Below are 27,608 nucleotides of genomic sequence, written 5' to 3' on the forward strand. Positions count from 1 at the left end.
TGCACCTTTGAATGATGTTACATATACATCTAACATAGCAAAAGGAATGTTCAAACACACTGTAGTAGTATGCCTTAAACTAATGAGTAAGGAAAATAACGAGCTGGGGTACCGCCTGGTTCCTCACTACTCATGTGAGTGGAATTTTTGAATGGGTGGTACAGGTTTCCCTGAGGAGGATCAGCATCCTTTTGCAGGACCTTCTAGAGCAGAAAAAAAGCACACTGTAGGACAGCTGAGCCTTGTATCATATCCAACTCAAAACTGCATGACCTGCACCATGGTAAACTGGGCCAGATTTCTGGAAAGGTCGCAAAGGCCCTGGCCTTCGGCAGCAGCAGCCTAAGGGTACACCTACACCTAAAAGAGGAGTGGCTACATAGGAAAGAGGAGGCTGAAAATAGGGAGCAATGCATGGAAACTGCTGCCCAGTGGAGATGTTCATTAATGAGAGGCACACTAAATGCATAATATACATGGAAGAGTGGCTAGCCATGAAATGGGGCAGGCGCTGCTGCGCATGAAAGAGGAGCCAATACATACTTGGCCTAGGGGAACAAAAAGTATAAATCCGGCCTTGTTGGTAAAGGGGACCATATTGTCCCACTCACCATGGATTTTGTGCTGTAAACCATGGTCTTACAGCTATCCCCATCCCATACACACCTCTAGTCAGAGCAGGATTATCCGCCAGGCAGGTGCCTGGGGCCTAGTGGGTGTCGAGGGGCCCTCCTGCCACCTTCTCTGACCTCTCTCCACTTCAAATTACCCAAAAGACCACACGGTGGCCCCAAATCTTCAACTTTGCCTAGGGCTCCATTACATCTTAATCCAGCTCTCCCTCGAGTGCCTGTGGAGGATTCAGTTTGGGGAGAGATTGGCAGAGTTTGGAGCTGAGGAACACACCAATTCACTCTTTAACAGGCTTAATCACCTCTAAACCTCGGAATGTAACTATCAGCAGCCCATGGGATACATAAGCCTTTACTGGAGAAGTTAGGTGCTAATTGATGAAAAGCCATCTGGCACATCAGCTGTTTTGTTCGGAGTGTTTCTTTAACCTCTTCATCGCTGGCGTACTTGTGAAACTCAGTGTTCAGAAGGGGTTAATTGTTGCCTGTCGCATTGTTCTCTGCAGTCATGCCTCCGCAGCTCTTGATGGGAACATGTCAGCGTTGTGAATGTGTAATTAAGAAATCCTTTCTGATTAACGTGACAGGCCTGTTATTAGACTGTCTGTTTTTCCACTTTTTTTTTTTTTTCAAACGCAGAATGTATTTAGTGAGAAACATCTAAAAATGTTGCAGCGTTTACAGCCTTCCCCTCTCACCTGCCTTCCCTCTCCGCCCACCTGCAAATTCGCTCCAGCAGATCCATGCACTAGGCAGATTCGGGAGCGCTTCCGTACCCATCGCAGTATTAATGCTTTTATCCCCCCCAAATACAGCCAAGGACTGGATCACACTGGCAATTAAGTGGCAAACGGATCAGTGAAAATGGCTCTAATTACCGGTCGATCTGATCCGTTTTCACTCCATTGCCATTCTGCTGCTTCCATTCTGTTTCCCCGCATCCCCCCAGACCCCATCACCAAAGTGGATTTTGCTGGCTAGAACTAGTGTAAAGAAACGTTCCATTTTCTTATTTCCTCTGCAGGAAAATTGCTCCAGCACCAAATCTGTAGTCCGTTCAGCGGATCGTGCAGAATGGATCCGTTCTAACAGATCAATGTGTACGGATCCATAGGTTAACATTGGATCCGTTCGCATTTGTTAGGATCCGTTCTACTAGGATCCGTGAATGTTTCTTTCCACCAGTATGAACTGGCCCTTACTCACCTGAGTCTGCTCCTGCTCACCTCGCTACAGTCATTCCATCCTATGTCTGCTTTACTTTTTTTTTTTCTCCAGTGTCTGCTTATACTATTCCCCTCCCCCCCCCCTCCACACACACACACACACACACACACACACACACACACACACACACACACACACACACACACACACATACCAGTCCACTTACAGTCATACCCACTTGTATCTGTCATCACTCCCAAGACACACGCACAATTACAGTAATGTCCACCTTTTGCCTGCTACTACACACCCCATTATTGTCATGTCCTCCTATATCTGTTACTCCTCCTCCCAGTACATTCATACCCACCTGTACCCTCTCTTACTACGTTCCCTGCCATTCATACCTACCTGTTATATTTTCTACTACAAACACCCCCCCCCCCCCACATTACAGTCACGCTACTTGTATCTCTGATCTTTCCCCCAGTACAATCCTATCCCACCACATCTGAAACCTCTCCCTACCCCTCCCTGTTGCAATACTAACCTCTGGTATTTGATTTGTTGTTCCTCATCCCCATCTCATATCTACAGCTTCTTTCATCATTCTAATTCTAACCTCCTGCTGTTTCTGGCTATGGAATTTATGTACAGCAGCCCCCTCTACCATGTGTACCATTCATGTACAGCAGCCCCCTCTACCATGTGTACCATTTATGTACAGCAGCCCCCTTTTCTATGTGTGCCATTCACGTACAGCAGCCCCCTTTACCATGTGTACCATTCATGTACAGCAGCCCCCTCTACCATGTGTACCATTCATGTACAGCAGCCTCCTCTTCCATGTGTACCATTTATGTACAGCAGCCCCCTCTTCCATGTGTACCATTTATGTACAGCAGCCCCCTTTTCCATGTGTACCATTCATGTACAGCAGCCCCCTCTTCCATGTGTACTATTCATGTACAGCAGCCCCCTCTTCCATGTGTACCATTCATGTACAGCAGCCCCCTCTTCCATGTGTACCATTCATGTACAGCAGCCCCCTCTACCATATGTACCAATTATGTACAGCAGCCCTCGTTTCCATGTGTACCATTCATGTACAGCAGCCCCCTCTTCCATGTGTACCAATTATGTACAGCAGCCCCCTCTTCCATGTGTACCATTCATGTACAGCAGCCCCCTCTTCCATGTGTACCATTCATGTACAGCAGCCCCCTCTACCATGTGTACCAATTATGTACAGCAGCCCCCTCTTCTATGTGTACCAATTATGTACAGCAGCCCCCTCTACCATGTGTACCATTTATATGTAACATTCTTGTACAGCATGTACAGTGGTATGAAACTGAGCATTTTCTCTTTGTTCTAAAAGATTTACAGCATAAAAACTACTACCACAAAATAATTTGTAGCAGAGAAGCATTCAAACAGTTAAACACAGCACTTTGGGGTTGATTCACTAATGGTAATAGTCTGTAATAATCTGTACGCTACGCGCGTTAGTAGCACTGTAGCGTGCATAACTAAGCAACGACCGCTGCCTACCAAAGCTGCTCGGTAATGATGTATCGGTACCATGATATTTCACTAGCACGGCCACTACTATGTTAATTAACATAGTTACTAGTAAAAATGTTAATTAACATAGTATCAGTTGCTCTAGTGAAGTATCGCGTTAGCAACACATAACTATCGCACAGCTTTAGTAAGCAGCGGCCTGTTGCTATTACCTTTAGTGAATCAACCCCCTAGTTCTTCAGTGGAAAGCTCCTAGCTTCAGTGGGCAGCTTCTGGCCACATCTGAAGAGGTGATAACCATTATCTTTTGTTTATAGGAGGATGAGGAGAAAGAGCTGAGAAGTAATCACAGATAATAAATACAGCCGCTATGCAATAAAATGCAATGGCAGCTTTCAGAGCGTATACACTGTACTTTGGGAATTTGTAAACAGACAATAATACTTGTGCACAAAAGCAAATATGAAAGCTGTATGGGTAATAAAAAGTAGGAAAACACATGTGCATTGAAAGTTACGTCAGAGGAAAGCGGCGAGGGAGTGATAAGCCTGGAGGGGGCGATGGAGTGATAAGCCATATAGGTATGTATACATTCCCCCCCCCCCTTCGTCTCAGGTACACTTTAAAGAGACTCTGTAACAAAATTTTCAGCCTTATTTCTTGTATCCTATAAGTTCCTATACTTGTTCTAATGTGGTCTGGATTACCGCAGCCTTTTCTAGTTGTACTGTCTCTGTAATATATCTAATCATCTTTTCTTTGTCAAGCTTTGTTGAGTCAAGGAGGAATGTGCTGCCTCTGCTGTGATAGGGAGAATTTATGCACACCCCTCCATTCCCCCTGCAGGCTCTGTGTGCTTTGTTTACTACTCAGACAGAGCTCTCTGAGTTGGAAGGGAGCTGCCTGTCTCATGCTGAGAACTGTGAGAATCCCAGACTGGAGTGCAGATAATTCTCTATGTAATAAAAACTAGTAGTATACTGTAACATGATATATATACAAACATCACTTCCTGGTTAGCGGCCATGTTTTTTGTTTGTAAACACTGCCTAAAACTGGTGATTAAAAGCCAGGGTCGCGGCGGGGAACGGCGGAAACAGCACAGAGGGGCCCAGGAGAACATAATGAATATAACGGTATGCTTTTTATTGTAAGAATTTAAAAGTACAGATTCTCTATAAGTTTTTTGAGAGAAAAAAATTGACTGAATTTCCAGAATTTTTGATCTATCAGCCATTGCAGAAAAATTCTGATCAATTTTTTACAAAGAATGGAATAGTGTGTGATGGATTGGTTTGATTTTGTCAAAGCATGTAATCAATCATGGACATTGACTGAAATTTAAAGATGTAAAAAAAAAAAAAAGGAACAAAAATTGTATGGTGTATGGCTGCCTTTAGAATGGCAATGCAGATTCTTATAAATACCCATTCATTTGTCTCTTCATTTCTTTAAGGCCACATGCCATTAGTAGTGCTGTCAGAAAAAAATTATCTTTAAAGGGAAGGTCCAAGCAAAAAAAAAAAATGAGTTTCACTTACCTGGGGCTTCTACCAGCCCCATGCAGCCATCCTGTGCCCTCGTAGTCACTCACTGCTGCTCCAGTCCCCCGCTGGGAGCTTTCTGACCTCAGAGGTCAGGGCCCAATTGCGTACATTTTTACACATTCCCGCTCGTGCAGGAACATTAACGCATACATTTTTACGCGTTAGTGGTGCAACGCGTACATTTTTGTTCCTGCACTAGCTGGAATGCGTAAAAATGTATGCAATGTGGCCCTGACCTCCGAGGTCAGAAAGCTGCCAGCGGGGGACTGGAGCAGCAGTGAGTGACTACAAGGGCACAGGATGGCTACATGGGGCTGGTAGAAGCCCCAGGTAAGTAAAACTCATTTTTTTTTTTTTGCTTGAACCTTCCCTTTAAACCGTAAAAAGCTTCTATAATTTCACCAGGGACATTTACAAGAGGCATATTTTTCTCAGCTGCCCCCCCATAAATTATCTGGTCTGAAGCTCTATTTCTTTGTATCGCATAAACCCTAATGTTGAAAATGTCACCCTCTGTTCGCCAATCAGCTTTCCTGCCCACCGCGGTTTGGCACAGAGCGCCGCAGGTGGGCTGTAGTCCTCTTAGACCTTTTTTTTTATTTCCTCTCATTCCAGAAAAAAATAAAAAGTATATGATTATTTTTTCTCTGCCGAAGCAATGCTCCCATAAATGTCACTCTGTTGTTCTGGAGGGGGGAACTGGCAGCATAAAAAGAAGTATTTACATGATATTTAGGAGGCTTTTTCGTGTTTTCAGCTGTGCTTTGAAAGGACTGCTTGCGGTTTCTTGTTTGGAATCTAAATAAACAGATGGTTTTAAGATGAGAGCTCCCTGATGTTGCTGCATATTAATGCTTTTGTCTCCTGTAACGGACACCCTCAGAAACTGTGTGCTCCAGTTGTCTCCTGTACAGAACAGCCAATTAGAAGAAGTTTGCACAACGATGTACAGCAGAAACTACCGTATATTCTGATGTATAAGACGACTGGGCATATAAGACGACCCCCCAACTCTTCCAGTTAAAATATACAGTTTTGGATGTACTCGCCGTATAGTACTTCCCCTCTTCCAACGCACACCAAATAAAAGTAAACATAAAAATCATATACTGGTGCTATGTATGAACAGATACTGGTGCTGTACTGTATGTGGTACCCAGTATATGACAGTATACAAGTGATTGACTGTTTGGATTGGTCAACTCTCCCTGTCTACCTGTTTATCAGAGAGGTATGGAAGAATAGATCGCGCTGTGCCCATAAAACACGCCTCTTTCACCCCTCTGGCCCTCCCTTGTATCCTATTTACCCCCTTCTCTGCCTCTCAGATCTCACACATGTGTGCCTGTGCTACTTCACTACAGTCCTCAGCAGCGAGATCTGAGAGGCGGTAACAGGATAGGGCGTATCACCTGGCATCAATGACACCCAGCGTATAAGACGACCCCCGACTTTTCAGAAGATTTTCAAGGGTTAAAAAGTGGTCTTATACGCAGGAATATACAGTACTTGCACATCCTCCGGGGGCCATCCTTTTCACTTCTTGAAGCTCCCAGCTGCTGTGCAGTGCCCTGGTACGGCTCCCCGGTGCATCATCTGACCTACATCGGGTCACATGACACATCGGGGCAGTACATGAAGGACGCCACACAGCAGCTGGGAGCTGCAAGAAGAGAAAAAGATGGCCCCCCGGAGGATGTGTATGTAGTTTCTGCTGCAAATCACTGTGCAGTTGATCCTTAGGGGGGAGGTTAGAGTTATTTTTAAGGCCGGTTGCTTGACTTTTTATATCTGGCATCATGCAATCCCCACCTGTGCCAGATAAATGAGACTCTAATGTTGTATGAGAGTTTTGGCTTACCATAAGTGTAGTGCATATCTGTGACCTGTAGGTGTCACACTTGCTTGTTGTCACAGGCTGTTCCCCAACTTACAGATAATAAGTCCATTCTGGGGGATTGTTGGTAAGGTGAATTTGTTTGTTAGTCAAGTCCTGTGCTATACTTACTGGGCATGTATGAAAAAAGGGCGCAGTGAGAAAAGGGCCCGGCTCGATAACGAAATGGCGCCTGTGGATAACAAAATCTGATAGCTATAAACATCGGTGTCAAACTTGGTTAACGATAAATACCATTTTAAAAACAGACGAGAAATAATTATGAAAAGATATCGTTATGTAATTCAACAATACAGCTTAACCCAGCCCTCTCCTCACACAGAACCCTCCTCTGGTGGTGCCAAAAGCTAACCACTGCAATGGTGGCACCTAACCATAACCCCCCCCCCCCCGGTGTTGCCTAAAACTAACCGCCGCCTGGGTAGTGCCTAACCCACTCCCCCAGGTGGTGCCTAACCCTAACCACTCCCCTTGGTGTTGCCTAAAATTAACCGCCACCCGGGTGGTGCCTAATCCTAAACACTCACCTGGTGGTGCCTAACCCTAACCACTCCCTCTGCTGAAACACCCTTTTACACATAAAAACGATAATATCAACTGTACATACCAACAAAATAATATGACAAAAACTATAACGTTGCAAGCTTCTAAAACGATAACATACTTCAAAAATTCTATTGTTCTAATGTTAACGATATTTATCACGCGCCCTTTTTTCTGCTTTTTTTCGCTGTATTAACAATAATTGCATTAGAGTCTATGGTGGCGCCCTTTTCGTCCACCCTCAGCCGGCACCCTGTTTTCCTATTACCTTTACTGGCATGTGTGGATAAATTATTTTTAGACAACTCTGGATTTGGACATATAGTATAAACAATGTTTTGGTTGTTTTCAGTGTGCTTTTAATTTGTTTACAATTACTTGCACCAGTTTGTACAATACTGTAGTGTGCAATAGAGACTCTGAAGCCTTCCAAAAAACATGTTTTTACTTTCAAGACCTGTTTAACATTAATGCCCTAGCTGAAATGCTCCATCCCTGCGGCTGAACACTCAGTTAATCACCCCATAATTCCTATCATTGTGGGAAATAAAGGCTTTTTTCCAACTGCCAAGCAAGTAATATTTCTCTCTGTGCATAGAACTTTCAGTAACCAACATTCCGCACAGATCATCCGGCAGAACTAAAGATGTTACCACCAGTGATACATTTCAGATGTAATCAGAGAGAGGAAAGATTTTACAATGGGCAAACACTGACTAATCTATAAATGAATATTGTAAAAAATAAGTAATTTTGTTTAGTATGTTATTTTCATTACAGTTCCTCTTTAAAGTGAACCTCCGGACTAAAAATCTACTCAGCAGAACTGAAAAGTCTTGGTGTTTCTTTAACAGTTTCACAGCATCAGAACTTTGTTTTTCTTACCAAAGCATCATTTTTAGCTGCATTTTTAGCTAAGCTCTACCCATTGAAGAAAACTGCCCGGGCTTTTTTCCCCTGATGCTGTGCAAAGCATGATGGGATTTCCTATGTTGTTATTTACGTTGCCTAGCAACTGGGAGGGGTGATCAGGACAGTTGGAACTGTGTCTCATGCTCCCTGTCACCTTCTTTCAACCAAAAAGATGGCTGCCCTCATGAAATCAAACATTTACCTGTTTTTTTAAAACAGGGTGGGTAGAGATTATATTACCTATTTATTTTAAATAACATAACTAATGTAACTTAATGACAGTATGTTTGTTTAGGCTGAAGTTCCTCTTTAATGTGTCCAATAATATTACAGTCTTGATTGTACAATCTTCCCAAATCTATGCAGTAGAAGGGTAAAGCTGGCCATACACTGGCCCGATTTGGCGCCGTATCGACAGCAGATTCGATCACTGGGATCGAATCTGCTGCCAATCGTTCGCGCTACACGGCGAATTTTGATCCATTTTGTCCGATCCCGTCGATCGCTCCGTGCGGAAAATTACCGTCGATCGCCCGCGGGTAAGGAGCGCGTCGCTAGCGGCGTTCGAGTACCCGACAACCGACGCAATAGAGCCACATACATTACTCCGCCGGCACGACTACCCCCGGTCACCGCTGCTCCGTGTCCGCGCTGGTCTCCGGCATGCTTCAGTTCCTCCTGCCCGGCAGGAAGTTTAAACAGTAGAGGGCGCTCTACTGTTTAAACTTCCTGCCGGGCAGGAAGAAGTAAAGCATGCTGGACCTGGAGACCAGAGCGGAGAAGACAGCGGAGACCTGGGGACTGGAGTCGCGCCAGCGGAGCAGGTAATGTATGCGGGCATGCGGGCGGGGGGGGGTTGGGAGCGGCAGCAGCACCACCACCACCACCACAACAGATTGTGAACCGTTTCAGGCTGAAATCGGTTCACAATCTGTTTGCAGTAAAGGTAGCCATACGATCCCTCTCTGATCAGATTCGATCAGAGGAGGGATCTATCTGTTGGTCGAATCTGATGGCAAATCGACCAGTGTATGGCTACCTTAAACCTAGTGAATACACTTTGAATGAATACTTTAGGTAGTCCCTTATATTACAATAGTACATAGAGGTTGTAAGACTGTACAATCAAGATTGTATCATTACTGGGCACCGTTAGTCGAGATTTCCATGTTAGGAACATGTGTCAGTCATTGTGGCCTGTGATAAGGTGTAGTACATGACATTATTCTGTAGGTGTCAGTGTTGCATTTGATTTTGTCTCTAGATATTTACGTCTGAGTTAGAATGCATCAGTTGGCATTGTATGTGAACATTGTGTTGAAACTTAGCTTTCTGTATAATCTGCTTCACCATAGGTATGTTTGACCACAAACTAATACTGCCTGTATTCTAGTCTATATTCTAGTCTTCTATCCTTTTACTTCATTGGGATGCTTTGGGAGCAGGGCGGTGCAGAGGCATGACTACAAGTCATGGGGCCCCCAGCCAAACTTTGTTGGGGACCCTTAATGTTTGCACACATTTCCATGCCCTGGTGGCTCTCAGCCTGGGGGCCCATATTACAAGGGTCATAAAACAAGTGGTTTTATGGTTGAGCTCAATGGACGTGTGTCTTTTTTCAACCCAAATAACTGTGTAACTGTGGCCATCATTGGGCTTAATTCACAAAGAGTGCTAACTGTCAGCAGTGCCGTGAATTTTCGCGTTTGCGCGCGATCGCGAATTTTCACGCGAAATCGTTATTGTTTTTGTGCGAAAATTCGCGTTTGTGCACGAAACCGTTTAATTGCACACAAAAATTTGTGATCGCGCGAAAACGACCGTGCTAACGGTTAGCACTCTTTGGTGAATCAAGCCCATAATGTTCATACCCATAACACATATATCCACAAAGACACCTGATCTGGGACACACATCTGGTCCCCCTGCAGTCGTAGGGGCTGCCCCCCTGTAGTCACGCCCCAGGGACAGTGGCGTTGTTGATAGCACTGTCGCCTTCCAGCAGTCCTGGGTTCAAAAATTCCAGCTTAAAAGGGTCAAATATTGGAGTCGACTTATACACGAGATCGACTTATATTCGAGTACATAAGGTTTTTTTGGGGTTTTTTTAAGTTGCTTCGGCTTAACTTAATGGACTTTAAAAAGTTAGATACTATTGTCAGTACTGGAAGACTCTGAATGAGTGCTTGGCCCCAGTGGCGTAGCTAAGGAGCTGTGGGCCCCGATGCAAGTTTTCAGTGGGGGCCCCCCAAGCACTCTATGTATAACAATTGATACGACGCTCCAAAACCTGCCAATGTCAACTACAGTGTCAGAGGTGCAAGAAGGGGATGGGGAACAGCTTGTTAATGATTACTACTATTCACCGCATCTATAGAAGTGATTATCACAAGCACAGGACCAACAAAGCGCTAATACTAATACTAATGCGCCCCCGCTTGACCAATATGCAATTACCTTTTAATTCTGAGTTAATTCCTAGGGGATAGTTTTCATATTCTCTTTCAGTTCACTTTTAAGCATTTTACAATTTAAAAAGTACCCAAAAGTTGGGGAAAAAAAGTACTATCAAAATAATTTTTTGCATTTTCTTGCTTGCTGGTGGTTTAAACATAATTTTATGGCAAGGTATGAAAATATCACCTGGGGGAGAAAACTCAGGTGGTAAAGTGGATTGCATATGGGTCATTGTCATATAATTTTTCCCCCTAAGTTTTCTCCTAGGAAATAATTTTCTGTTTATAATAACATTTCAACACTCTGCAGTTTAAAGTACTAAAAAGTAAAAAAAAATAATCTCTCAAATATTTTCTTGCTTGCTGGTGGCTTAAGAGGCATGTCATAGACCAGGTAAAAATATCACGAAGGAGAAAACTCAGGAGAAAATGGGAATTGCATACGGGCCCTTGTGTTTTCCTGTTGTCTGTGTCCCCACTGGGTAGATATACCCTCACCTTCTGCATCTGGAACCTCCATAGCTGAGGAAGGTGGAATCACTACATGATTATTAAATGTATGCCATGATACAGCCATTACATGAGTAGAACAGGCTGCTTTTTTAGTTACACAGATCAAGCCAGGATTTACATCACTGGAGCCTATAGGCACAGATGTCCTGGCACCTTGGATTTCACCCTCCATGAGCCTACAAACCCCCACCGAACCACAGCGCAAGTGTGCTGGCTGTCCCAGCTGTCTCTTCTCCCTTACTTCTCTTGCTTGTCATAGATTCAGGTGTCCCTTAGCATTAGGTAGCCAGATACCCTCAGTATTACGTAGCTAGAGGTGCTCCCAACTGGAGGGAAATCTGGTCAGTGGAATGCCAATTTACAGTCTGCTCTGGACTCTGCATTGGAAAGGATGGAAGGAGGCAAAGGGGAGGCGGGTGTGTGTGTGTTAGCTGCCTTTCCATAATCGGGCACCTGTAGGCATGTGCCTACAGTGCCTTATGGTAAATCCAGCCCTGACGCAGATGCTAGAATAATTGTCACCTGATGTAATCATTCCTGATTATTTCAGGTGAACGTTTAGGATAGATCGTTGTTTATCTATCTGCAATGCAGTCTGTTCATCCTTTATGGAAAGTTGTGTGCATAGCTCGCGAGACAGCTAGGCTGCTATGGGTGTCCTTTAATAAAGTCTGCAAGTCCTAAAAGTTAACAGACTCCTAATCATGGATCTTCTATTTTCTGTAAATGTGACTTTTTCAGCCATCGATTTCACGTCCAGAATAGTTGTAGCGCTGAAATGTCACCGGCCTCTTCCAGCTGTGCAGCTCTCGCTCTGAATCCTAATCGTCTCGCACATTCTGGCAGAGGAGCCAGCTGTCACTTGTGTCACATTCACTGGAAATGGCAGCGTACCCTATATACACGGAGGACACACTCCGTCACTAATGTGATGTTAAGCCCAAAGTCTTTTTTTTTTTTCATTGGGCTTTTACACTTGTGAGCGCTTTGCATTCAGTACAGAGGCTTACTGTGAAAGAAGAACATTGAGTAAAGGTCACTCGCAAAGGGCTCAATCCGCTAAGACCTGGTAAAAAATAATAGGTCGGTAAAATATGGTAAAACGCCGAATTCAGGGTTTTAGGCTTTTTCCCACCGAATGCAGTACGATTTTCACACTTGGGGTATTGTACCTGTACCTGTACTGTACCTGTACTGGGGTATTGTACCTGTACTGTACCTCAGCCATTTAACTAAAAACATTGCTTCAGTTCACTAAGAATTACCTGCTTGGTAAAAAGTAGAAGTGTAACCAGCAGTGTAGTAGGTCTCAGCAGCAAGCTGTGTTCTGCTGTGGTGATGTTCTCCCACTTCTGGTTAGAGTTTTGCTGATTCTTCGGTTGCTTTGCCTAAAATGTTCCTTTGCAAGAGCTGCTTGGGATTTTTAACTTTGATGTCCCGCTTGGCAGTACATCGGCACCAATGGAGTGAGTAGCAGGACAGGGTGGCTCTATCTGTTGGCTTTCACCTTTGCCTTTCCAGTTTACTGAATGCTGATTTTCTGATTTTCTTGCTTGCTGGTGGCTTAAAATATAGGTTGTGACAATATCACCTAGGAGAAAACTTAGGAGAAAAAGTGAATTGAATAAGAGGCCTTGGCCCATATACAATTAACTTTTTCTCCCGAGTTGTCTCGAGTTGTCTCCTTGGCTGCCATATTTTTTTTTTCCTTTTAAACAATACTAGTTGTCTGGCAGCCCTGCCGATCTATGTGCCTGCACCCTGCAGTATTGCCTAACCCACACCAGAAACAAGCATGCAGCTAATCCAGTCAGAATTGACAAAAATATCAGAAACACCTGGTCTGTTGCCATAAACCCTTGTTCAGGGTTTATGGCTGAAAGTATTAGGGCTGGTTCAGATGGACGTTTGGAGGTGTCGCGTTCGTTGGCGTTGCAGCGGCAATGCGTTTGGGCTTTCAGCAGCGTTTTTCGTCCCCTAGGGGAACATTACCCGTCACGGTTAACCGTCCCTGGAAGCAACATGTAGCTTCCAGGGGCTCCTTGAACGCCAGTGAAAATCGGGACCCGAACGCCACGTTCGTGTAAACGCGCGTGAAAGCTTGGTACAAACGCTCACATTCACTTGAATGGGAGCGTTTAACGCCAAGCCCCGAACGCTGGCAGTAAACGCTGCACAAACGTCCGTCTGAACCAGCCCTTAGAAGCAGAGGATCAGCAGGATAGCCAGGCAACTGGTAGTGACTAAAAGGAAATAAATATGGCAGCCTCCAGATCCCTCTTGCTTCAGGTTCCCTTTAATATAAACCCTGGTGGTCCAGGAGACAGGAATTGAGGAACAGCAATAATAATAATGTCATGGGGTTATAACTCCTCCCAGGAGTGCACACATACACCCAAAACTACCTCACAACTTTTAGAGAGAAAAAAAGAGGGACACCTTTAAAGAGGAGCTGACAGCCATACTATCTCAGAAAAAATCCACATATATAAGTAGACAAATACTTGCTCTACTTACATAACATATGTATTGCACTGTCCAAGTTTTTTCGATTTTAGTGATTTTTCTACAGTAAAAAATGAGAAAATCCTTCTTAGCATTTCCCATTTTAACTGTGGTTATTTTGAAGCCAATCCTGATGTAATTTCCTCCCTTACTCTCCTCTGCCTGATTGTGTATGCATTGCCCGCCCTCCACTATAGAAAGTGCATTATCTCAGCATGAAAAATATTGGTCAATCAGAGAGGAACAGAGGTGTGGGAGGGGAAAATAGAAAGGGAAGAGTCTACAGACAATCAGGCTGCATTACTTAAAGGAGTTATGAGGCAACATTTAAAAAAAAAAAAAAAAGCTTTACTCACCTGGGGCTTTCTCCAGCCTCTTGCAGCTGACTGTCCCCCGCTGACCGCTCTGCTCTCCACCGCCATCCCGGTCTCTGTGCACAGTGCAGAGGCCGATCCCAAGGTCGTCCTTACTGCACCTGCGTGAAGCGCCGCTGTCAATCATGGCCACGTTGCCTGTGGCGTACCGCGCAAGCACAGAACTACTGCACCTGCGCAGTACACCACGGACCACGTGGCCGTGATTGACATCAGCGCTTCACACAGGCGAAGTAAGGATGACCTCGGGGTCGGCCTCTACACCGTGCGCAAAGACCGGGATGGCGGTGGAGAGCAGAGCGGTCAGCGGGGGACAGTTGGCTGCAAGGGGCTGGAGAAAGCCCCAGGTGAGTAAAGCTTTTTTTTTTAATTTTGCCTCATAACTCCTTTAAGTCTGAGGGCAAAGTAGAGAAGCAAAAAAGGACAACCCAGCATGCCCTGCAACTTCCTTTGTGCAGCAATGTACCAAATAAGAGTCCGGTAAACTGGGGAATCATCATTTATCAACAAGAAACGTAATAGTTATTTTAAGTTTTGGATTGCCTGGTTAGAATCCTTATTACTTGTTTACCAGATGAAAGTAAAGAATTGATTTTATGCCCGACAGGTACACTTTAAGACATGCCCTAACCACGCCCCATCACACCCCCTAGTCACACATACCACAAAGAATTCATAAGCAAAAGACCTAGTTTTATCATTCAAACCACAGTAGTTCTTTTTATCATCACTAGTTCTCCTCATACTAACATTTGAAAATAAGATATCCATTTAGAAGATTGGAATAAAGTTTACAGTCAATTAAACACATTTCTCAGTAAAAAAACATATATTTACAAAAAAAACATATATTTACACAGATTTACATGAATCCTGAAGGAGGGACAAATAAAGAAAAAAGAAAAGGAGGGGATTTAGTGGTAGTAGGAAATGTCCCTCTGAAAAAGATACAGGTGGGAGTGATGCAACTTCCTTTCCAGCCAGGAAGTGAGGTAAATTGTTTAAAGGGGTACACAAATGGCAATAAAAACCAACACATTTTTCTTAATCTTTTCCTCACCATCCAAATATTATCCTGGAGTTGCATTTTATTATTAGCCATTTGGCCATGATTATTGAGTCTGGCCATGGCAGAGAAGTACCTTCCAGTTGCAACAGGCACATGTGGAGGAGGCCCGCTGCTATCTCCATGTGTTATCGCCCTGATAAGACCACATAACACTTCATGGTCGGTCATGTATTGAATGCAGCTGCAGGAATCACCACAGCTTCTGTTACTGTAACATTTCTTCAAGCTCTGCTTTGATTTTTAGAATCTGAATTGAGCTCAAGGTTGCCCTAATTAATTGTTACGTAGCAATACTTTCCGTCTCTCCGCTAAAGCCCAATTTGCTGTAAATTAATGAGTCTGGAAAAGGAACAGCAGCAGGCCGGATCGATGGCCTACTGATTCATTGATTCTTTTAATGTACAAGTAGGTAACTCGAGGTTTGGAGAAGTTTCACCCCAGGAAAAGCTGTCATTCATCATGACTGATGGGCCATAGTGAGCTGCGTCCCAAGTTCCGCCATAAGGGAGCTGGGTTTGTTTAACACGCTAAGAGGGGTAGCAGTGCTTCCTTGTCTGAGCCTCTCACTGGGGAGATAGGCTCAGGCCCTTTGCCCATCTTCCCACCTTCCTTGTCCTTGCCTACGCCTGTTGTGCAGCTCTATAGAAATTATTACCAAAACTTTTTTTTTTTTAATCCGCTTTATAAATTTTGTTCAACAGTTTACAAACTGATCTTGTGTAACATCCTCTGGTGGGTTTTCATGATGGCCCCAAATCACAATTTATCTGTCCTGCTGAACTCTGCACTAGCACATTGGCCGGTAGTACGCTGGAAGTACTTGTACTTGTGATGCAGACAGATGCTAGGATAGTTTGTACAAACATTTTGTCACCAATCTGGTTAATGTAATCATGTCAGAACTAAAAGGAACCCGAAGAGACATGGAGGCTGCCATATGTATTTCCTTTTAAATAATACCAGGTACCTGGCTGTCCTGCTTATCTTTCTGGTCAGTAGTGTCTGAATCACACACCTGAAACAAGCATGCAGCTAATCTCATCAGATTTTTGTCAAACATCTGATCTGCATGCTTGCTTAGGGTCGATGGCTAGAAATATTAGGGGCAGAGGATCAGCAGGACAGCCAGGCAATGTGCATTATTTAAAGGGAATTAATGTCAGCCTCCATATGCCTCTTACCTCAGGTTCCCTTTAAAGTGCGGCTGAAGTATTTAATTTTTTTTTAGCCTGAACTCCTCAGGTCCGTATGTTTATAAGAGGCCCCTGTTATTTGGACAATGGGTTGTGCTGATGGGGAGAATATATTGATAATGTGCTATTACCAATATTCTGTCAGGGATTTGCATCAGTACTGTTGTCTGAGTTTTTGGCCTTTTTCCCTATCAATCCTCTTACCCTATCAATCCTCTTACCCTTTCGCTTTCCCCTAACCTCACCCTAATTGAAACCTCCTTCCCCTTACATCAATTCATTCCTGAGCCTAACTCCAACCTTCCCCATCATCCCCTTCCCAACACAAACTGTCCCCCCAGCTGCATTAATCTGAGTGTGGGGCTAGATTGCATTGTGGGAGGGTTCAGGCTGTGCTGGTGTCATCTGAGCAGACTAGAGCAGCGGGGGACACTTGTCCTGGTTACTCACCAGCATTTGAAGCACATGCATGTTAGAAGAGGAGAGAGCATGGAAGATGTTTGCTGGTATGTATGCATTTCTTTACACAAACCACTGCTGTCTAGTGCCCCTCCAATCCCCTCCAGCTTTACAACAATGTCCTTTCCCGTCTATATACAGAAGGTAGACAAGGGGGTGGGGCAGTGGCAGTCTACAACCTTAATGTTCTAAATCTCTCTGGATTATCAGAAGCCCTGTTTTCCCGACCACCAGAAGCCCCACTTCCTATGTCCCCTTCTAGCTTCTTTGGGTAAACAAGAGATAGTGTTGAGGGGCACAAGGTGGCAGTGGCCAAATCTCTATCCAGATATACTAAGTGCAAATTCACACAGACCACTGATCTGCCTGGGAATGAGCATCTTCCAGTTGCTGTGTATGGCACCATTTGTAATTACACGTCAGTGTGGGGGACTCACACTGCAGTTACTGCACACTGATAGAGAAGTTTAGGAGAAGTTGGGTTTTACAAGTGATATATCAGCTAATCTTGGAGCCTCTACACCGACAAAGTTCTAGCGAGGAGCGCCTGTGCGGATATAAAAAAACATTACTTGGTCTTCAAAGACGTTGTTGTATTTTATAACTGTAGCACCCTAGTGCCCGACCTGCAGCCATTCACTGCTTGCTGTGCAACCGTCAAAGGGCTCCTTCTAGAGTCCATGAATAAGGTATCATCCACCTGTCACAGCATCAGCTGCGTTGCCTAATATGTATTCGGTTACTTCTCTCTGATATACATCTCTCAGCGCTGTATGTGTATTTCTTAACGTGCAGCCCTAGGCCGCCATACAGGTTAATAAAGAAAGCAATTGTGAGTGTGCACCACCACCCAGTCGATAAATATTACCTGAATGCAGCATGCTGGGAAATGTAGTAGCATACCATTTACAAAACCGCTCTTCCCTGTAGGGGGCTGTTGTACTTGGGGACCAGGAGGGGTTAGTGGTTACAATACTTTATATAGTGTAGCGGTTATCGCCTCTTGGTCCCCAGGTGCAGCCATTAACTTTCCTGGGCCGTCTTGAGTAAAAAAAAAAAAGGTCGTCAAATATTGGGGTCGACTTAAACATAAGGTTGACTTATATTCACATATTAATGGTAATTGTTTTTTTAGTAGTAATAGTAAAAAGCACCTTCTTGGAGTTCTGTATTCTTATTTTCAAAGCACAAATTCTTTCTCTGAAGTGTAAACAGCAGCCATGTAAGTGTGATGTAAAATTTGGTTCACTCAGCCCCGACTGAGAAATAAGTGGTTTACAAGTCATCTAGGCACTATTGCAAAAAAACATTATCTGCCCTAGGTTCTAGTACCATTCTCTCCACAGTAGGATTTGGCGTACATTAAATAAAGTCAGGAACAGTAACGTAGTAGTAAAATATCATTTTTTTGACATAAAACGATATTTAAACAATCTATGGCCAGAGTGGACAGAATAAAACATAAGATGATATACCAGCAAAATTAAAATAAATTCCCTAGATTTTTCATGAAAAGGAGAAGGACACGATACAATCAGAGCCGGGACAAGGTCCTCCAGCACCCAAGGCTGAGACACCAAAGTGCGCCCCTTCATCCCTCCCACCCCACCCATCACACACTGATTGCTATTAGACTAAGAGGCGCCACAGGGCCCACAACCTCCCCAACACCTTAATATCTAATTATCTGGCTTGCAGTCACTGCCATGTATCCCCTTTTCTTATTTATTTCTGCTTCAAACACAATTAGGAATGACAGCTGAATGAATTCTGCGCCCCATCCTACACTGCCCCCTGAGGCTGGAGCCTCTCCAGCCTATGCCTCGGCCCGGCCCTGGATACAATACATTAGGTTTTTGTTACTTAAAAATATATTGCAGTGATCATTCTTCAGAAGAAGACATCATAAAAGGATATTTAACAATCTATGGCTGGATTGGACAAATTACTACATAAGACGATTTTTAACATTAGCAAGCAAAATTACCATACAATCTCTAGATCTTTCATCAAAACGGGGAGGGTAGGAGATGAGGGCAGGAGATGATTTTTAACATAAACATTGCAAAACACTAAAACAAAAGCAATTTGAAAACAAAAAAACGATATGTATGTATATATATATATATATATATATATATATATATATATATATATATAGGGCGCCCAAATTTACGCTCTGGCGCCCAAACAATGATAAATTGTATTGAGTCCTATGGCGGTACCCAATTTTTACACTTGCAGCATACCAGGTAATTATTTTGTTAGCAACACTTATCTAGCTAGAACAACTAAAGCAAAATATGGTAGATCAAATTGCAAAATAGCAGATATTTTTATTTCTCTGTACAAATTGATCATGATGTTTAATAGGACATCTGTCATCAAAAACATGGCTTCCAGAGCCCCCTGTTCCTCCATGGGTACGGATTGGCTGCTGTGGTAGACCAGGGCATAATGGGCTAGAAAAAACAATTTTCCCACCAAAATTGCTCTTGTTCGGTTTTCTGAATCACTCGAATGCCACATTAACACTACTATTAAAGGGATACTTAAACTAGAAAAAAAATAGTTTTATTCACCTTGGGCTTCTACCAGCCCCCTGCAGCCATCCCTTGCCCTCGCTTCACTCACAGATCCTCCTGTCCCCCGACGCCAGCTAGTTTCATTTTTGCTCCATGGGCTCACTGCGCCTGCGCAGGCCTGGCCACGTGTCTCCTTCTATGTGTTCCCATCCGCAATAACGTCCTGTGTGGACACAGAACGCTATTGCGGACAGGAACGCGTAGAAGCAGACGTATGGCCAGCCCTGTCGGCAAATCGAAAGTAGCTGGCGGCGGGGGACTGCGAGGGCATGGGACTGCTGCAGGGGGCTAGTAGAAGCCCCCAGGTGAGTAAAACTAATTTTTTTTCCCTGGCTTAAGTGCTTCTTTAACCTTTTGCTGACCGCATCACGCCGATGGGTGTGGACGTGGCAGCCCCAGTACCGCCTAACGCCGATCGGCGTGAGGTCCTTGGGGCGTGGTTTGCGGGCGATCGCACGCACGTATACGCGCGCATTCCTGCTCATGCTTATTGGCTGGTGGGGGAAGGAAGGGGGGAGTATAAAAAAATGTATATTTAATCAAAAATAAAAACAATAAATATTTTTAAAAATAAGTAAATAAACATATAAACATCTGGGGGTGATCTGACCCCACCAACAGAGAGCTCTGTTGGTGGGCAGAAAAGAAAAGGGTGTGTGCTAAGTTGTGAGGCCCTGCAGCAAGGCCATTAAAGCTGCAGTGGCCAATTAAGTGAAAAATAGCCTGGTCTTTAAGGGGGTTTAACACTGCGGTCCTCAAGTGGTTAAATTGGGATTACACTCAAAATTCTGGGGTCTATGGCTAAAAGTATTAGAGACAGAGGATCACCAGGATAGCCAGGCAACTGGTAATACATATGGCAGCCTCCACATACCTCTCACTTAGGTTGTCCTTTAAGTAATTAGTGAGCAAATAAAGTACCCCACCCAGAATACAGCAGGAACTTTTCTACCTTTTTACACAGTTTATTACACTTCTAAAACAATCTGATAATCCTATTCAAAGCTTCTTAATTAGCAGCTAAATAAGGTAAAAAGCTAGAGTTTTAACCCTTCCAGTACCTTGAAAAATAGTCAGATGGTTTTAGCTGTTAATGTTATGCCATAGTTGATGCTTTTTAGACAACAGATAGATAGAAATTTTAGTATAATACCACAAAAATAAAGGTGTCCAGGAATTCCAGCCATGGGTGGATTACTGGGGTCATCTCAAAATATAATCTGTGGCCCTTTGGCTAAATCGGGTGCCACAATTTTAGATACTTTAAATATCTTGTAAGTTTCCACCACTGGTGTAGCATATTTATTTGTTCTCCAGCATGCAATACCCCCCCCCCCCCCCCCCATCATCCAGCCCCCTCGCCTATTGTTTTCCTGTTCTCTGCAGCAGCCAGTTTTCTATAGGTGATGACACCATTTCTCTTTGTACGGCTTTGTTATATAACGATTCGGTTTTTGGCACTCTTTGCTCATGGATCAGTTACATTAGACAGCTGTTGCTGACTATCAGCTCTGCACTACATTACATGGAGACACAACAGCTGCTGCTATCGCGCATGTGACTGAGGCTAGCGGAACACTAACCTGTGACCTGACACTTCTATGTCTGATCCTCTACGCTGCCTGTAACTGCCTGATACGTGCAGCGAGATATACAATACACAGCCCTCATATTCTGTCACAAATGATTGTCTATGGGCAGTGGCGTAACTTCAGTTCATAGGGCCCCACAGCATCCTCCCCTAATTCACACACCTATCGCTTGGTGCCCTTGGTACCCTTCACAGCCTGGGGGCCCATCTCACAAGGGTCATAAGACAAGTGTGGCCATCATAATCTTCACTTCCATAACTAGTGTAGCCACAGAAACACCTGATCTGCAGTATTGTACCCGGTATCGGAAGGAAGGGAGGGAAGGTTTGTACTTGCCCCCCCCCCCCACCACAGCTCTGGGTCCCCCTGCAACAGGGACTGCTCCACGCTAGTTATGCCCCTGTCTGGGGGGGGGGGGGGCTCACATTTTGCAGCCTTTAACCACTTGTGGACCGCAGTGTTCAACCCTCCTAAAGACCAGGCCATTTTTCATGAAATAGGCCACTGCAGCTTTAAGGCCTCACTGCAGGGCCGTGCATGGCAGCACACAAGTGATTTCCCCTCCCCCCTTTCTCCCCACCAACAGGGCTTTATTTCTTTTTTCTTAATTCAATTTGTGTATTATTATTTTATTTTTTTTTATTTTTTTTAATTTCCCTCTCCCTCCCTCCCATGTCAGCCAATTACAGCGATCGGCTGTGATAGGCTTCAGCCTATGACAGTGGATCGCTTCTGTGTGCGCCAGGGGGACAACTGTGTCACACGGCTGTCCCCAGTACAGCGCTGCCTTAGATCGCAGCTCTGTACTAAGTAAATAGACGGCGGTTTCGCTGTCAAACAGTCTATCGGCGATCACCGCTGGGAGACTGAAGGCCTCCAAAGCGGAGATGCGATCTCCAGCAAAACAGGCCCGCAGGACTTTATACCGATCGGCGTTAGGCGGTCCTGGGGCTGCTGCTGCGGCCACGCCCATCGGCGTGACGCGGTCAGCTAGTGGTTAAAGGAAAACTGAAGTGAGAGGTATATGGAGGCTGTCATATTAATTTCTTTTTAAACAATACTAGTTGCCTGGCAGCCCTGATGATCTCTTTGGCTGCACTAGTGTGGGAATCAGACACCTGAAACAAGCGTGCAGAAAACCCAGTCAGAATTCAGCCAGAAACATCTGATCTGCATTGTTTAGGGTCTGTTGCTAAAAGTATTAGAGGTAGAGGATTAGCAGGACAACCAGGCAACGAGAAACTATAATATCACTGTCACTTCAGTTGTCCTTTAAAAAAATCATGGTAATCTTTTGGCAACACACCAAAATGCGTGTACAGCCAGAGGTGACAGGCCACCTGCCTGCATGCTCATTCTATGTTCGTAAATCTAAGGGCCCATTTCCACTTGTGCGGTGCAAAATCGCCGCATAATCACCGCTAACAAAATCGCATGCGGGTGCGATTCCGCATGCGTTTTTGCTACGATTTCGCATAAGTTAGGGTATATGCGATTTTAACCATGTCACTGCCGGTGTGAATTTACATTAGTTTATATGCGAAATCGCGGGGAAAACCGCATGCCAAAACTGCATGCGATTTCCCTATTAAATTCATTGCGTGCGATACGCATGCATTCCACACGCAAGCGAATTCTGCGGGCTCTGCCGTGCAGAAAAATCCTGCACAGAAAAACGCTCAGGAAAACTGACAAGTGGAAACAGTCCCATCCACTTGTATTGGCTATGCGAATCCGCATGCAGACAACGCATGTGGATGCGTGATAGTGGAAACAGGCCCTAGAGTATTAAAACACCAGTTCAGGTATGCATTCAATATTACGATTATTGTGCTTAAGAAAAAAATGCAAAACAAACTCTCCGCCACACCAGTTCGGTAGTAGCAGTAGAATATTGTACCATGTTAATTATCAGTAAAAGCAAGAAATTTCTAATCAGGATGATGTACTGGTTGAACTCGATGGACGTATGTCTTTTTTCAACCAAAAAATAACTATGTAACTATGTAACTATGATACCATCGGCTAATAAGCTTTTATCAATGTTGTTATTATTATTATTATTATTATTATTACTACTAATAATGTAATGCAATAAATACATGTAATAACATAAAAAGTAATAATAATGATTAAAACAAAGTTATAATTTTTGAGGAGAAAACAAAACTCTTTAAAAAGGCAGCACCACTCAAGATGTATATTTGAACAAGTATATAACAACCTTTATTTATACAGCAAGTATTGTATATCCTTGAATACAAGTCGACCTTGTGTATAAGTAGACTCCAAAATTCAACCCTCTTAAAGAAAAACTCAGACCAAAAATTGAGCTTTATCCCAATCAGTAGCTGATACCCCCTTTTACATGAGAAATCTATTCCTTTTCACAGACAGACAAGGGGCGCTGTATGGCTGATATTGTGGTGAAACCCCTCCCACAAGAAAAGTTCGAACTTTTGTGGGAAATAGCTGTTTACAGCTGTTTCCAACTGCCAAAAACCATGCAGCAGCTACATCACCTGCCAACAGTAAAATGTTCACTGGAGTTCCTCTTTAAGCTGGAATTTTTTATTGACACAAGTATAAGTCTACCCAGCAAAGTTAATGACTGCACTTCGGGACCAGGAAGAATTAACAGCTGCACTTGGGGACCAGGAAGGGTTAATGACTGCACTGCATACAGCATTGCAGCCAATAACTCCTCCAGGCTCCCAAGTGCAGCAGGTAATCACTCCCCTTCCTGCAGTCCAGTATCTTTCCCCTGCCCCTTTTCTTGTTAATTGTTATAGCCAGGACTTTCAGACCTGTGTTTTCTTGGCATTTCCTTTATCAAGAAAGTATCACTTACCACAGGGTAAATTGCTGCACATGGGAATGTCACTAGTAGTACACACATTACTCAGTGTGCTCAGTATTGCATGAACTCGTGTATAAGTCGACCCCTAAGTGAGTCAGAACTACATTTCTAGACTTATACTCGAGTATATACGGTAAATCCAAAATTAGACACTGCATCATGATCCAAAAACATTAACCACTTGCCGACCGCACACTCATACCGTGCGGCGGCCGAGTGGTAGCTGGAGGACTAGCGACGCACATCTGCGTCGCCAGGTGCCTCCCTAATTAATCAGGCGGCCGTTTCCTGTTAGATCACGGAGCGGGTCTCCGTGAATAGCCTGCGAGCCGCTGATCGCGGCTCGCAGACTAAATGTAAACGCAGGAGACGTTTGTCTCCTTTGTTTACATTGAACGGCGCTGCTGCGCAGCAGCGCCGTAAGGCAGATCGGCGATCAGCGGCCGGGGATCGCCGCCATGTGACAGAGGACATCCTGTCACAGGCTGCACAGGACGGATAGCGTCCTGTGCAGCCCCGATCACCAGGGGTGAGAGGAAAGAGAGGGAGGGGGGAATTTCGCCGCGGAGGGAGGCTTTGAGGTGCCCCCCCGCAACATGCCAGCCGGCAGGAGTGATCAGACCTCCCCTGCACATCATCCCCATAGGGGGGGGGGGGAAAGGGGGGCGATCTGATCGCTCTGCATGCAACCTGATCTGTGCTGGGGGCTGCAGAGCCCACCCAGCACAGATCATAAAAACCAGCGCTGGTCCTTAAGGGGGGGGGGGGGGGTAAAGGCTGGGTCCTCAAGTGGTTAAGGCCCGGTGCACACCAAAACCCGCTAGCAGATCCGCAAAATGCTAGCAGATTTTTAAACGCTTTTTTTTTATTTTTATGAGGCGTTTTACTAGCGGTTTGCGGATTGCTGCTGCAGATTTCAGTGTAGCATATTTCATATATTGTTACAGTAAAGCTGTTACTGAACAGCTTCTGTAACAAAACTGCCTGTCAAACCGCTCTGATCTGCCGTTTTTCAGATCAGTTTGCGTTTTTCCTATACTTAACATTGAGGCAGAAACGCCTCCGCAATCCAAAAAATTCCTCAGCCTGGGAATATGCATTTCAGCAAAACACCTACCGCTCTTGTGTGCACCACCCCATTGAAATACATTACCCTTGCGTATCCGCAGCCGCAAGCGACTGCAAAAACGCTCAAAAAGCCGCTCGGTGTGCCCAAGCCCTATAAGAGCATCCCATAAAATCTCCATGCCATCAATCAACTGCACAGTGGTATATGTAAAAGCTGTACCAATATATTATATAGTCTGATCACGTCCACACAGTGAGATCAATATATGATCCCACAGGTAGTTGAACCCGGATTCAGTATTACATTTTAGTGATTATACAGCAACAATGTCACATGAAGTGAAATGTAATGAACTCAAATGGTGAAAACAATCAAACACTAAAATAATTAACAACCTCTATATAAAGTGCTTAGTGCAAAATCACATGTGTATATATATTAGGAGAGAGGTGCCTATATACAGTATATGAATTGAAGCGGAGCATAGAATGGAAAAGTGCACAGTGAATAAATCGAAATTTGGAGAGATGAAGGACCCCCTCAAATGGACCCTACTAGTTCCACTGGCGTTACCCCACTTTATCAAGGAAAGGAGGGACAGCTATTTATTGGGGTGTGGTGGGTCGTGGTTAGGGTGTGGCAGGGACATGTCTAATGTCTAAGGTGTCCCTCTTTCTTATCTCAAAAATGTTATGGTGTAACATAGGGTAATATTCCCCTTGAAAATCAATAGGCACATTTTGATTGGCTGTTGTAGGCTCCACCCAATTTCCTCATTATGAATCCCTGTCACCCAGTGACCAGCTGCTCCAAGTTTGAGAACCTTGCCATTAACATTCTAAGGCAGGCATGGGCAAACTTGGTCCTCCAGCTGTTAAGGAACTACAAGTCCCACAATGCATTGCAGGAGTCTTACAGCCACAGTCTTGACTCATAAAGGCAAATGCATTGTGGGACTTGTAGTTCCTTAACAGCTGGAGGGCCAAGTTTTAAGGCCTCTTTCACAGTGTGACGTTAAAGTCACACATTAGAAAATGTTTCAACGCAGACTAACGCACAGCAATACAAAGTCTGTGCAACATTCACAGTGCACACGTTGCATTTGTGTGTAACGTGTAGCGTTATTAGAAAGTGCTGCATGCTGTGCGTTATACACGTTATTAGTTGCGTTAGACTGTTTGCACATGCTCAGTAATGACTTGGAAGCATACTTTTCATTGCCTGTATGTTCTACTGTATTCGACGATAACGGGGCATTTAGTTGCTGTAATTTGCGTTGCGACTTTAACGTTGCATCAAAACGCAACGTCTTACTGTGAAAGAGGCCTAAGAATGGCTGCATACAGACTTTATCAAATGTGTATACCATTTGTCTGATTAGCTGCACTGGAAATGTTGTGGTTTTTATCGCTAGATTAGCGTTAGGTCTTCCCCAAGGGGGTCCGTCACAGCCGTGGGGAAGTCTAGTAGGCATAATTTGTGCACATATTATCTCTGAAGTTAACACCCCCCTTTGCCTGAAGTGAAGCTAGGTATGTATTTTAGTCCAGTGGTCATTGGAGCTCTGCATATTGTGGCAGATAATCCATGCAGGTATAGGTTCACCCCTCACTGAAGTTATGTTTCCCCATTTTTTGTGCCTGAGTGTTGGTGTGTATTTTAGTCCAGTAGTATTGGAGCTCTGCACATCTTATGCTATTAAAACATTCAGGTATGAGTTTCTGAAAGCGCTGCCATTTCTTTTTGCTGTATGGATCTAAGAATGGCTGCAGTTTAAATTTCTCCATTTAAAGTGAATGGCTGAAATTTGATTGGCTGTTTTATGCTCCACCCACTTTCCCTAAATTTTAAACCTCGGTCACCAAGTGACCAACAATGCCAAGTTTGGGGACTCTTGCTTTATTACTGTGAGAATGGCAGACTTCTAAATTTTCCCATTGTCATGAATTGGTGTAATCTGATTGGCTGTTTGTGATTTCGCCCAGGTGTGCAGGGGGGACATGAGGCGTACGTTAAAAAGGGGCGCTGGGAAAAAAGGGCGCCGGGTTTTTAACGATAAGCATGGATAACGTTTAAAAATGTATTGTACTGTATTTCGTTTAAAATTAATGTTTTTTAAAGTTATAAATCATTAAATAATGTGCATTAAATCGGCAATTGTAAAAACGTTAATCTTTCGTTTAAATACTGAAACGTATAATAACGTAAAAAAATAATAATTACTAAGTAACCCTCCCTGTACCTACCCCTAACCCCTAGACCCCCCTGTTGATGCCTAAACCTAAGACCCCCCCTGTTGGTGCCTAAGTAACCCTCCCTGTACCTACCCCTAACCCCTAGACCCCCCTGTTAGTGCCTAAACCTAAGACCCCCCTGTTGGTGCCTAAACCTAAGACCCCCCTGTTGGTGCCTAAACCTAAGACCCCCCTGTTGGTGCCTAAACCTAAGACCCCCCTGTTGGTGCCTAAACCTAAGACCCCCTGTTGGTGCCTAAACCTAAGACCTCCCCTGTTGGTGCCTAAACCTAAGACCCCCCTGTTGGTGCCTAAACCTAAGACCCCCCTGTTGGTTTTTTCGTTTAAAAATAATGTAAAAAAAAAAAAAAAAATGTACTGTTTTTCGTTTAAAAATAATGTTTGAAAAAAAATATTGTACTGTTTTTCGTTTAAAAATAATATTTAAAAATGTATAAATCATTAAATAATGTG

At 44.1% G+C, this 27,608-nt stretch overlaps 1 protein-coding gene and 1 non-coding gene across 11 annotated transcripts in view; both read left to right on the forward strand.

Annotated features, from left to right (window-relative positions):
• Positions 1-27,608, forward strand: part of GRIP2 (glutamate receptor interacting protein 2) — a 627,309-nt gene that overhangs the window by 353,327 nt on the left and 246,374 nt on the right. The window lies entirely within an intron of this gene.
• Positions 70-223, forward strand: LOC137533724 (U12 minor spliceosomal RNA). Its single transcript, XR_011024192.1, has one exon. It is a non-coding gene; the product is annotated as a U12 minor spliceosomal RNA (small nuclear RNA).

This window comes from Hyperolius riggenbachi, chromosome 9 (assembly GCF_040937935.1).
Source record: "Hyperolius riggenbachi isolate aHypRig1 chromosome 9, aHypRig1.pri, whole genome shotgun sequence".
Lineage (NCBI taxonomy): Eukaryota > Metazoa > Chordata > Amphibia > Anura > Hyperoliidae > Hyperolius > Hyperolius riggenbachi.